Source organism: Stylophora pistillata, chromosome 4 (assembly GCF_964205215.1).
Source record: "Stylophora pistillata chromosome 4, jaStyPist1.2, whole genome shotgun sequence".
NCBI classification, from domain to species: Eukaryota; Metazoa; Cnidaria; class Anthozoa; order Scleractinia; family Pocilloporidae; genus Stylophora; species Stylophora pistillata.
In genome coordinates, this window is record NC_142522.1 from 38717861 (window position 1) to 38730458 (window position 12598).

Sequence of the window (12598 nt, forward strand, 5' to 3'; positions counted from 1 at the left end):
ATCTGTTGAATACCGCGGTATGCTTTTCTTACTTTTCCCCTTAATCATTGGAAACACTTATGGACCTCGGCATCGATTAACCTCCGCCAGCCAATCCCTTGTGATGAGCAATGAGCTAGGCAGATTGTTAACGTCAAAATTACATATGTAATCGAGAACACTAACGCTGAAGAGCGGTCTAATATCGGCTCTGTCTTGGAGTGGTCACCACTGATTCCCTCAAGGTTACCCTTAAGACTTCACTGTTACACAGAGGGAAAACCACTACCTCGCCATATCGTCTGTTGGGGGCATACAAACTTCTGACTTTTTACTTGAAAGAACATGTTATATTCATAATTTCCCAACCTACCGCGTAAGAGAAGTGTGAAAATTCTGAATACCCTAAATTAGAATAAACAAGCTGCTTCAATATCAGCATCCATGTATCATGGAAAAACAAGAAAAATGCATCTTTTTCGCAAGTTCATTTAGGAAGTTCTGATTACCAAAGTATATCATGAACCGTGCATAGTGAAAGCCAGGGAATGTCGTGAGCGGGACATGTAACAAAGGCCGGAACTAAAAAAAAAGATCAATGAATAACAGGAAACAAGGGAGTTGAGGAAATGCAGAAAGAAGAAGCTCAAGGATGCATATGTTTAAATGTTGAGAAGATGGAATTTATAAGGATTTTATTTATCAAAATTTTAGCATCAGATGTACTATATACAAATGGCGTAAGTTCTTATTTAAGAAGAGAATACTAAAATCATTGATGTGTTCCGATTACCAGTGCACACTTTTTAGATATACAAAGCGTTGGATTCATGTAACACGTGCAGCTCCAGACCAGTCGTCATTCCAATCATTTTTCTTCCCTTTGTGTAGGAGGAAGAACTGTCATCACCAATACTCCTTTCTGGAACATCTAGCTCGACACCTCCAAAGCTGATTCCAATGATTAACTAAGTTCTCCAATATCAACCTCATTATTGGTTGGGATATGTCGTCGTATGTGTGATGTATGCAGATACAAGGCCGGCATTAAGAACAATGAAAGAGCCTTTGGGGCACTGTGTCATGTCTGACTTCATCATGTTAGGGTGAATATTATTTACTCTACGACTCTTGGCATGTTTCTGATCAGGGTAGTTTTCCGACCACGCAAATTTCAATGCCTCTCCCTAATATATCCATAGTTTAGATGGAGGTAGTAGCGAAAGCAGCTATTTGCGAAACCCAATCCGAACTAAAACCAATTTTTTTTACACGTTTGATATTTCCAAAACCTTAATAAGTTTCCTCACGTGCGAAAATCAACATTTTTCATTTACAGTCTTTTATAAGTTAACTTTAAATTTTTGTAGATGCTGTTTAACGCACAATTTGCATATAAAAGATTCCAACTTGCTTAGTCAACGCGAGGGGCAAGCATGTTTAGACGCCTTTGTCAATGGTTGTTCCCTGAAATATTCACTATAAAAAACAAAAGCGAGCTGTGTTGTAATCAAGAAGTTTCCAAAGCAATCCTTCTTGGAAAGTTCACGATAAGCAAAAATGACAGCTTTTCTTTCTCCTGAACTCAGCGAAGGAGAAAGGCAAGAAGCTGTAAAATTAAGGCGCTTGACATCAAAACCCAACTGACGGTGACAGTTGAGCCCGCATTTCCATCTTTATCAGCCACATTTAGCGAAGTTTCAATATCATTGTCTGAGACGGGCGCCAAAGCAACTAAAGCAGCGGTAATGTTATGGCGAGCATGCGCTACTCGGATCATTGCAGTCATCAGTAACCACAGGAGTGTCAGTACTGAGTGCCTTTGCATTGTCGTTAATATCTGCAAGTGTAAAAAAATACTCCAATGAAATATTAGTGAAAACTTCTACATGAGTGGTTGCCATTCAATTAAATTCAAAGCACATGACGTTTAAATCATTGAACCGTTTTGAGAAAAACTGTTAGGTTGTAATCTGTCAAGAGCAAGAGGGTTTAACAGAGAGGATTAAACGAAATTTTGCATTTGCTCAGATATCCTTACAATATTCGTATTCTCTCCCCCAGCGCTCACACCCTCCTCATTTTTTCACTGTCGCTCATCCACTCAGTGCAAATTTCTTTCTCTAACCAGTCTTTCGCTTCCATTACAATCAAAGATGACGGCCATAATTTTCGCTAAGGAAATACTGAGCACTCGTTCGCCAAAATGACGCCTGCTCTGCAGACTAGGCAGTCTGTTCCACGCATTCAGCTGGTAAAAGAGACGTGTTAATATGGATGAAAGGGAAGAAGGTAGAACATTTAGTGCCCCGATTAATAACTGAGTTCCTGGGACAGGCTAATATTTTGGACGCCTTTACTTCGAAACAAGTAAATAGATCAGGTACCTGTTGCAGGTTCTTGAAATAAAACAGAGTTCGAAGGATCGAATTTTACAACGGATACAAAGAATCTGTCGCCACATAAAACTTGAAACCTGACACAGCTTTAAACAGTTTTTGCGATCACATATCTTTACAAAAATGGGATCCAGTTTTGATCAATGTAGGACCACTCTACTGGGGTGCTTTCAAACCGCACTTACTGAGGATCGTTCATCTGATTAACTTTTCACAATAGACCACCAAAAAAAATTGCTTTGTTGAAAATAAACAATATCTCAAAAAAGTACACTGATTTCAAAACATTTTGACGCTTCCAGATAATATTTGATTAGTTGGTCGGAGGCATTTTGTCTGGACTTGAAAACTGTGTTAAAGTTTCTTTTCTCGATTGATTTAAATTATAATTTGCTGGTACCAGACTAGTTATATATCAAAACCGTTCTCATTCAATCATAGGCTAAAGCTCTCTCAAAGCACAAATAACAAGATTAAAACCAAATGTCGAAGGCAGCGCACTTTTCAGTGTAATCGAGGGCAACTTAATGTTTTGGAGGTTTCAGAAATTTCCACATGCTGCTTTAAGACTTCAAAATCTGGCAGAGCAAATAAGCCCTTCAGTTGCTACTTTGTGAAAAGTGGTTATCAGCCTAGGCTATTGTCGTAGATTTTAACCTGTCTTTAAATGGGTGTTCATGGCTCTCCAAGACGATTTGTATACTTTCGACAATCACTAGTTTCTTGTTCATACAGCGCAAGCTTTAAAAAGTAGTTGTGTTGTTATATAGGGAGGACCAACAACGATAACAACTGGATAGATTTACCAAGTTAGTGGTGCAATGTAGTTGAAGAGACTATCGGGTGACTTTTTGATTCAACGCGTGGCTATTTCTTCGCTCCGACGAAGGGCTAACGCTCGAAACGTCAGCTTTTGTAATCATTACGGTGGCCAATTTACCATTTCAACTTTGTTGATATATCCAAATTATTTCGTTACTCCCACCGACGCAGCCCCAAACAGTTTCTTTCGAAACTATCAGCCTTTATTCATTTGTATTTCTATGTTACTCATAATTTCCTCACCTTTGTTCGTCCCAGGGCGTGGGATTCCTCTCTGTTTTGATCCTCGAACGTCTTCGATCAGAGCGAACCCTAGCCTTCTTCGAAACTTGAAAAATTTTTCCTCTTTAATAAACAAGAGAATAAACTTTGTCCAGGGCACTGGAAAACTCGCCACGTAAAACAATCAGGAGTCTTAATCGTTTTGAACTTGCCATAGGCCTGAAGAGCCTTCAACGAGCCAGCTAATTGTCGAATTTACGGCCGCTTGAAAGAATCCGGCGTCCGATGCGAACTCATTGAAGGGAATGATTGTTTGAGCTCGACAGAAGCCAATCAAAGCGCCCGATTACTTGTCAGCAGAGCACGGCCCCTCAAGCGTGCTGTCATGACCTCATCCCAGTCGGGCACCGTGTTTTCGGTATGAGGTAACGTGCATAAATAATTGCCTGCCGTGCCTGGGAGATGAGCTAACGATGGATGCTATCAAACGCAGCTCCCGTCAAGATTTGAAACACACTCCAAGTTAGCGTCTCAGAAGTCACGTCTACAGCGGCAATCTAGGGGCATCTGTCAGAAGATAATTCAAGGGTTGAAATAATTTTCCGCCCTTTTTCTCGTTAGTCGAAAGAGCAGCAAAGGCAGGAAAGCAGAATCTTCCGTAAACTAAAGAGCACGCCTGCTTCTACCGAAGCGGAAATCACTTGAAGATGATTTCTTAACATCTTAATTCGAACACATCAACCGGCTTCTCATAATTTTCACAGCAGATAGTGAGAGGTATATGTTCCTTTATTATGTTCACTTTTAACGAATAATATATTTCTTTTCCCCTGTAAAGATAACTGGAAAACCGACCGGGAAAAATATTTGAGGTCGCTGTTGCGTTTCCTGTGTAACTAATTTACAGGTACGGCGCTGTTGCTCATAGCAACTTCTATCAATGGTTGAATGGCGTTTAATCGCGTAAACTAACGAGTATACTGTCTAAAGCGTAGCCTCGGAGTAAGAACTTTCTTATGTTATGTTTTTCAAAAAGAAAGGGAAATTCGTTATAAATCTGCCCGCTAGGATGTAAAGAAAAGACTTCTTTATCCAAAATTGTCCGAAAACTGATATTTATTCGTAAAAGGAAACACAAGGACGCCGTTTATCTTCCACTTAAAAAGTTCAGACGGCTCTTTATTGTTAGAATAATTTCTGTATCTAATTGCTCAAGACTTGTGTAATGAGAAAAATCAACTATTTTTATCGTACATGCTCGCGAGCCCGCAAATAGGGATCTTTTCGTACGAGGGTGACATGGCAAAATAAGCAGAGAGGCCATTCAGAGCGAAACAAATTCAAATCAGGCAATGTAACCCTAAGCGCGGGAAAACAGAAGTAACGAAGTCTCGACTGGGTTTTCGCTCATTTGGATTGGTAAAATAGAAAGTGTGTTACATGCGGGTGGTCGCGGCTTGTTTTTCCCACCAGTTGCAAGACGAGGTGAAGGAAACTCACAGAGGTTCCGACTGTCGACACGCATTTGAAAACGTTCTTGTATCCTTATGGTTTTCTCTAATACCATCGATGATAGGGTCATATATAATCCACTCGAACGCATTAGCTCTCAATTTTTTATTTTCTTAGAGAAAATGTTTGAAGTTAAAGTGAATTTAATAGCGCTGTTTGCGGTGCTGCTGTGTCTTTTCTCCGCTTTTTAGCTCTGTTTTGGCTTTGAGTTTATTTGTTTAAGGTTCGTTTGTTTGTATCTTTTTTAGCCTGCTGGTGATGTATAAGTTACCAAAATGCTGTGGGTGCCAGGCAAATCATTGCTATATTCAAACATGCCTAGTCACATAATTGTGATAATAATAATAATAATAATAATAATAATAATAATAACAATAATGATAATAATTATAATAATAATAACAATAATGATAATAATTATAATAATAATTACAATAATAATTATAAAAATAATAATTACAATAATAATGATAATAATACATCAAACTTTATTGCTCGCACGCCATCGTTCTAAACACATCACATGACCAAATGTGCCCCAGCTATAGCTTGGGAATATCCGAGGATATTCCCCAACTTTTAAACTTTACATCCTCTGCAATAAAAGCCTTTGTTTAGAATTTGGTTCAAGATGAGAGGGCGTTTTGCTCTTGTAGAATAAGAGACAAGTTCGTTTGTTCATAAAGTGAACATGTAACGCAGCAAATGTTGAGCTTTTCGTGAACTTCTTTCCCGGCGCGCATTGCGAAAATATTTGAAGGAAATAAATACAATAGCTTCCCTTTGGCTAGAAAACTTGCTCATATTTTTGTTCATGAACAGTATCTGTTCCTCCATGCTCACAGTTTTCCTCAAGCTTCACTCTCGGGCAAGTACTGTTTACATCTCCGAACAGATAATGTCGGCGGACACATATCTCCCAACAGATAATGTCGGCGGACACATATCTCCCAACAGATAATGTCGGCGGACACATATCTCCCAACAGATAATGTCGGCGGACACATATCTCCCAACAGATAATGTCGGCGGACATATATATCCGAACAGTTAATGTCGGCGGACACATATCCGTTTATATTTTCGCGCCAAATGGAGGATATTGCTTATTTAAACCGAAGATGGTAATGGTAAAGATAGTAATAATGATTTACAGAATCAGTGACACGAACCGATGGCAATGTACTTATTATAGAGGATTTATGATATGGATAAAGATTGTCTGTCATCTTTACAGCATCCCTTGTTAGCATTATTTACTAACGCTAGGAAGGGATGCCGGGAAGGAGATGGAACATTGACTCCACTTTTGTTTGTCATTTTTCAAGAAAGAACTCGAGAAGCCATTCGCCATTTCTCTTGCAATATTGTTAATAAAAAAAGGAAGCAAATGCACTAGGTGTGCAATGGTAATGGTAGCCTCAAACTTGACGATCTAAAAGGAGATTTTATTGTCGTCCGGGTTCTTGTAAGTTGTTCATTAAGTCACCAATGATTTTTTTTAAAATTAATTTGCTTAAAATTGCTTCTGATCTCGTGATTATGGCGAAAATGATACTGTGCTCACTACAGCCAACTTATTAAAGATTTACTAAAGCGAAGGATTTGATTATTGTAACAGATTAAAGTCGGTAACTGGGATTTGAAATCAGTTGCTTTAGGGTTGTTTTGCTATATTTATTTATTTATTTAATTTATTTAATGATTTGTACCAAGTACTGGAGCAGAAACAATAGGACATGGGTCCCCTATGAGGTTTAAGCTCTAACACATCCACCCATCCCACCCCAGGGGAGGACTTCCATCACACAGTAATCTCGTGCGTGGGAAATTAACGTCTCCTACCCCTAACCCTGCAGGAGACGGGACCTCCATTTATTCGTCCCTATCCGAGAAGACTAGAATATCTAACCATTTCCTGATGTTGTAGAAAGGTAGCATATTCTTCTTAATTATTTAAAGACCTTGAGTGTTGGTTCGGCCAGGGCTCGAACCCTCGACCTCCCGCACAACAGTCCCGCGCTCTATCCATTGAGCTAACCGGGAGGTATACACTAGGTTGGAGACAGGGAGCCAAGCTTATGGTCTTGGACCACTGGAAAGGAGTGAGGAATGGAAACGATTATCTTGGAAAATGTTCATGCAAAACCAACTTTATAGTTTTTCTCGCTCACCAAGACCGGTTAGAGGCATTACACCAATGCCTTGGCCACGTTTTCGACAACCACGACGAACGAAGCTACAAATCGTTTTCACAGTTCTATTTTTCATTTTTCATAGTTTTAATCATTGAATTGATAAAGCAATATTATGTAGACCTAAGTGCAAAGCGGGACCGGTGTACCATTCACCCGTTACTACTGAGTCGAGTCCATTCTAAGATTAATAAACTGTAGTTGTAATCTCTCCCCAGGCCCTTTGTCTCTATGGAGACGTCCTCTCCTGTTTATTTTGACGCTCCCCTTTCGTGTTAGACTCTTCCCTGTCGGAGATGCAGCACTACACTTGGATTTGTTTTATGAAACTTTGTTTCGTATATTTTGTAATAATCTGTTAATCTTTCATATTTCTCCTAAACGCCCGGGCTTTGATCTCCGGATGCTGATTGTTTTACTGGCTACATCACTTTTAACCTAGTGGTACTAGTAAATTTTATCTAAAATAAAAGGACATTACAGAATTTTACTTGTTACAGTGCTCCCTTCTCAGCAATATGCAGTTTAATTGAATTCACCGTCCTTTTCCCAGGCATGAACTGAGTAGAAATATTACCTTTCCTTTTAGACACACTACGAGTCAATTGTAAGGAAAAATAAGACGCTAGTCACTCTTAGAGATCAAACCCAGTCCCTTCAATCCAGAGTTCAGCACTAGTCACCAGGCCACGCGATCGTCTCACGATTTTATCTCATTACAGTAGACAAAATTATGGTGTAGCTAACCCTAATGGATTAAATTACTTCAAACCATTTAGAATCCTTCTCTTTAGTGGGACTCTCTATGATCACACGATTTCTGCGTTTCGTTATCCTACGTCCGAAGGTAGTCGAGTATCAGTCATCTGGCCTGATATATTCTGAAAGCCAACTTTTTTCAGGCTTCAATCCTACTTGGCCTGCAAACCTGCCTAAGTTTTACTAGCCAAGTCCTAGACTGGCAGTGCTAACTCGTGTTTTGAAAGAGGAAGTGGAGAAGCTCCAAATAATTTATAATTCCTAAAGGCTTAAAATTAGTAAGTAAATATTGATCATCGCAAATAAAAATTAGAACAACAAAACAAAACAAAAACTAAAACGCGCAGGCAAAGTATAATGACATTCTTCCCAGATGTGAAGGTGTAGTCTGATCGTCCGGGTGAGTGTAGTCCTGAGAAGGACTGTTGTCGGTGGCAGTGACTGACGTTTCGACAACCTGTGCGGAAGTCATCATCAGAGTCAATCACTTGACTCTGATGATGACTTCCGCACAGGTTGTCGAAACGTCAGTCACTGCCACCGACAACAGTCCTTCTCAGGACTACACTCACCCGGACGATCAGACTACACCTTCACATGTTACCCCCGGGTTCAAACCATTTACTGCATTCTTCCCAGACTTATCTAATTGTTTCTTGTCATTTGCGAAGTCCTTCGACTGGTATTAAAACATCTAAAGACGCACCTTTTTGACAGCCCAATTTGTAGTAAAGATGACACAGGTATTGAGGTAACTTGAGTTAATTGAAAATCTTTCAATGTGTAGCATACTAAAAAAATTCTTAGCGAGATGTAACTCGACTTATTCACACTGTATGAGAACGAAAATACAGCTTTTGCTTGCATTCGCCGTTGCCGACTCGAAACAAGGGAAAAGAAAGCATACCATGGCAATCTCTATCATGAGCTCTTCCTCTTTACTGTACCCCCTACCCCTTTCTTGTGTCACTTGACTAGATTTTCGACTGGTATTAGAACATCTTAAAAGACACCTTCTTGACAGCTCAATGTGTAGTAATGGTGACAGAGGCACTGAGGAAACTTGAACTAAGCGAAGATCCTCTGAAAATGGGAATATACCTTTATTCTGCGACCGCTGCTGCTGACTCGAAGCAGTAAAGAGAAAAGCTTACCCTGGCAGTCTCTCTCATAAGCTGTCCCTCTTTACCATACCCTCCCCCAGTTAAAAAATCTATTAGCCCCACCCCCCCTCCCCTTCTCTTTCTCGCTCCGATGCACCACCACCGAGCTCCAATTTTTTTTCCTTATCATACTCCCGTGACAAGACAGACAAAATATTTCTATATGGAAGCCCAGTACTCAGCTTAGCAAGACTATTGGAGAGGTTCAAGAAACTCAATTGATTCTTGATACTCTAAGTCAGCGTAACAGTTTGGTCCCATGTAAACAAAGACAGAAAAAGATATGATTACGCTTGTCTCATAGAATTGTGAATTGCATTTGTCACATGCATGAGAACATCTGGAATAGCACCTTTTTGAAAACTTAATTTGTGTGGTACTGGTGAGAGCGAGTTACTTCGCGACATTGTGTTAGCTACGCAAACAATTTTTCTACGTAACCTGAATTTCAACAAAAGATAGTACTGTGTATTTAAAAAAATAATATCGAATAACGCATCGCGCGCTTTACTGCAACGGAAGCAAAGAAACGAGAACCAATGATCTGAGAGTTTTACTTATTTACGACCTGCTTCATAGATTCCTCCCAAAAGCGAGTAAAACTACGTTACAATCAAAGAACTCTAAAATAAAATAATCATTTACAAATCTAAAACATTTCGAAACAAAATGTTGGTTTGATTCATTAAGATCTGGACAAGTCTTGTTGTTGATCGTTTCAGCGGGGTGTTGCAACAGGTGATAGGCTGTGCGCAAAATAATACACTATTGATGTCATTCTTTAAATTTAACGAACCATGGCGTAACTGTTAGTTACGGTTCGATGATTTGTTCATCGCTCAACCAATCACAAGCGGTGCTGAAAGGCATAACCGTGGTATCATATTCACTGACTTTCTTGAGGGACTCCGAATCGCAGGTAAGTCCTACGCTTTTGTTTGATTTTTAATTTCCACCTAATGAATTGAAACCTTACGGTACCCGAATTCACTTTGAAAATTTTAAAACTACAATTTTAAGCATTTGGACGAAAATTACTTGGGTGGCTACCTTGACTTCTAGCTCGATAAAGACCTGAAATATCGTGATTTCTTTCGAAATTAACGACAACAAATTGTTTGACTAGACCTACAATTTAAAGGGAACAACTATCGAACAAATTGAAAAGCTTCTTTCTTTCTTCTTTCTTTCTTTGCTTTCCCTCAAAATCGAACGATTCCTAACGCCATTTTGCTGTAATAAAATTTTTTCGCTCTTCGATGCTAGTTTTAGAGCTCCGATGAGCAAGTTTGTGTGTCCGTTTAAAATTAACTCGGTCCAAAAGTTTACAGCAAGTTTGCAAGAAACCGCTTCACAGTCGATGATTTGATTTTGTTTATGCAATTAAAACGGTCACAGAACTAGCAAGCAATGCTGTTATTTTATGGTTTCTTGTTCGTTTGAGGTTCATTGAACAGAGCGGGAATTATTGACAAGGTACCTTACTGGCGATAAAATCATTGATGTAGACAATTGATTCCGCAGTTCGAGTTTATGACAGGCGTGAATCTGTCCAGAATATTTGATCTGTGGAATTGCAACCATGAATTACATCATAACGTGTCTTTTGAGTTTTTTTGAAATATTTTTCAAGTTTGCCTTTTTACTCCGCCTTCTTCATTGCCCATTGTTCGGTACCCGTTTTCCACCTTAAATAACCTACTAAAACTAAAGACGTCAACCTTTTTCACAAATGGGAAATGTGACATTATCCCATATTATGGTCCGTATGAAAATAATGATCATTTCAATTATTGAAGTTTATCCGTTAGCTGCGAACCATTAAACGTTTTCCTTTAGCTTAACTGACACCCAGCTTTCGCGCAATTTGAAGATTTTCTACGATCTCCGTAGGACTTCGTAGCTAACACTTATCAATAAAATACGTGTTTGAGCGTTATTAATTATTTACTTTACTAAACCGTGAATTTCAGTTGTGTCTTTTCCTCTACATCGATCAAGGAGGAGTAGTATGTGAATTTCTCCATTTCCTCGCTCGGTTGTGCAAAAGGGTAGTGTAGTGAAGCTGTCAAACTAAAACTGGAGTAACTTGTCCTTTCCTCCACAGTTGGAAGGTTCGTTGGCGCGCCAAAATCATGAGAACATATGCCGTGATCGTGTGCCTACTTCTCATTCTGTACCAAGTTAGTCCGGCTCCAAGACCATGTAGAAATAGAAGAGATGTAAGTGAGAAAAAGACTGACGATAAAACAGAAAATAAGGATAATGATCATAAAAGTTCGGGGGAGAGCGAAGCAAAAGAAAGTCAAAAGGACAAAAAACAATTTGTTCCATATTATCCGGCAGCTCCCGCCGTCCCAGCCTATAACATGGGAGATGTCATCTGTGAGGACAGTAGACCTGTGCAAGTTGTCCAAATAAGGGATTTAAGCATTGTGAATGGAGTCATCAAGTCGAGCAATATCTCATAGATCCTCGGTAAGTGGACTTCTTTACTTCTTTTGTTACTTTCGACATAAAAGTACAGGTGAGAGGCCGGCCGCCTTCGGTGGCTCAAAAGATCCTTCAACTGTGGGATTTTATTAATCTTGCTAGGTAAGGGCTGAGAAATTTCTGTCAAAATGCTCTTGGTCCAAAAATTAGTTTTCGCAAATTACAAGCTTGTAAAGAGAACGATGAAGTCATTTTATTGGGATGTTTTTGTCTATAAATGCAATCAATGGTTTTTTTAAAGCTGCTTTCAACAGGTACCCAAAAATGAATCATCGTACGAGCGATGAAAACTTGAAGTGCTCTGTGATACAACACCATTGGTTGCGCTTAGACATAAGGAAATATATCACTTTTCTTGAGTCTAACCTTTGTAATTTAAAACAACTTCCATTTGAATTGAGTTTGATGATATTCTCAGCTCTTGGGAACCTGTCTGTTTCTGTGCCTGTTTCTATCGGAAACTGTACCTATTGTTTTGGAGGAGAAATTACTTGTGGATCGGTAGATTGACCTCAATTAGCGTACAGACGTAATATTTCTCATACCAAGAAATGAAAACGACAATGTTCAATTTAATAATTGCTTACAGTGGAAGTCTTTGATGAAATTTTCGTCCTCACATGTTGGATGGGTACAACCGAGTATCCAGGTGGAAAAAAATTGTTCAATTAGTATAGTTTATGAGGTGATAACCGAGACAATTAAAACAAGTATCTTAAAGGGAAATCCATCTTATGTGTTTCAATGAGTATGAGGTAGAGCCGTTAGGGGCCATTGATGTGGTTTTGAATTTCGTTACTGGTACTTACGGAGCCTGTTACATTTGGACTCAGACCTGACAAAATACCCAAACTGGCTATGCTAATTTGTAAATGGAGAATTTGAAATTTGTCCTTCAGATTACTTTTTGTGTTCTATGTATTTTTAATTTACACGAAGGCTAATTTTTTTCTCACGTGGGGATGACAATTCCTCGATTAGGTACTGACGTGATGTTGTCAAATCTCTGCGCAAGTCTGTGCAAGTGATACAAAATCCCACACTACTCGCCAAT

General features: G+C 39.2%; 1 long non-coding RNA gene across 1 annotated transcript; it reads right to left on the reverse strand.

Moving 5' to 3' along the window:
* Positions 1-657: 657 nt before the first annotated feature.
* LOC148733645 (uncharacterized) lies at positions 658-3783 on the reverse strand. Its single transcript, XR_015999836.1, has 2 exons — positions 3444-3783; positions 658-1819 (listed from the first exon to the last, which is right to left on the reverse strand). It is a non-coding gene; the product is annotated as an uncharacterized LOC148733645 (long non-coding RNA).
* Between the last annotated feature and the right edge of the window lie 8815 nt (positions 3784-12598).